Below are 1,529 nucleotides of genomic sequence, written 5' to 3' on the forward strand. Positions count from 1 at the left end.
AAAAACAAAACAAAACAAAAAATACAATTGGCTTTTGGGTATAGGACAGTTTTTTGCTCTGACACTGAAACTTCATAAGACACAAGGGATTCAGGACATGCATGAATAAATATAGAAAGAAACAAGCATCAAATAATCCATTATTATTGTCATACTCTCTCCTAACCTTAGAAAGTAGTTTTATATGATAAAGAAACAAACTTTCTCATTATCTTAGATCTGCACTATTCATTCAATTCATAGCAATTAACTTCATGTGTTATAGGAGAAATATCTCCTTTCTACATTTATGTTATGGGCAATTGCACCAAATATATATTTACCACAATGTAGAAATTATGCACATAAAAAACAAGGTTTGATTATTATGCTTTAGCATACATTCAGGCCGCAGAGAAAACTTAATAATAAGTTTCTGACAAGGCTTCTTACAGGCAAAATTGAGTCAGTGACAAAGAAATAATTATTTTGAGTATTGCATTTTTGTACTTTCTTAGGCCATAAAAGTTAAAGAGAAGATAGAACCATAATCCCATACTTCCTTCAATGTCATAAAAGTTGGACAAACGGAGTTAAGCAGAGGTATAATTTCATACATCCCCTAAGGAAACAAACCTCATCAAGCAAACTGTATAGGTAAACTAAGTGAATTTATAGATTAAGCTAAATTTAGAGGATTCACAAATAGACTAATTGAAGAGTAGGTTTTATATGTTGCCAAGGAGTTGGGGACAGTTGGGATTCTAACTCTGGATTCTTGTCTAAGAAATATCTAAGACTCTTTTTTTAAGTGAGGTAATTGAGGTTAAGTGACTTGCCCAGGGTCACACAGCTAGTAAGTGTTAAGTATCTGAGGCCAGATTTGAACTTGGGTACTCCTGACTCCAGAGCCGATGCTCTATCCACTGTGCCACCTAGCTGCCCCAAAATATCTAAGACTCTTAAATAAATTTTCAGATCCCTTTTTTTTAGGTGAGGTTAACATTAAAATAGATTCCTAGCTAACCAAAAATTGTAGGAGATATGGCCCTGAGTCCCAACTAATAAAGGGAAATCAAAAATTCCTGTAACAGTTGGTAAGCAAGTTGTAGATCTCTTGGAAAATAATGGCATAGCTTTAGTTCTTCAGCTATAGGATGATGCAGTTGCTGATCTTTTTCTCCCCCGAGAAACATGCCATAATGGACATCTCCCTCCATGCAGTGGGTGCCCGATGTTTGCTTTCAGGAGGTATTAAAAGAAAGATTAAACATTCAATATCACTCAATTCTAGAAATGTTTATCCTCAGGATTATTAATCATTGGCTTGTGATCAGAAAAGAACAAAAAATGGCAGAAGAAAAGAACCAGATATTTTGAGGTCTGAGAACTTCTAGTTTCAGGCTTACTTCTGGGCAACCGAATCTCTCACTGGCATGTTTTTCTGATTTAAGTTACCATTCCTGACGGTTTCATGGAATAGTGGTTACTGAGGAGGATAATGAAAGAAATCCGTTCTTCCATTTTAGGAAATCCAAGAGAAAAAAAAA

Source organism: Dromiciops gliroides, chromosome 1 (genome assembly GCF_019393635.1).
Source record: "Dromiciops gliroides isolate mDroGli1 chromosome 1, mDroGli1.pri, whole genome shotgun sequence".
In the NCBI taxonomy this organism is placed as follows: Eukaryota; Metazoa; Chordata; class Mammalia; order Microbiotheria; family Microbiotheriidae; genus Dromiciops; species Dromiciops gliroides.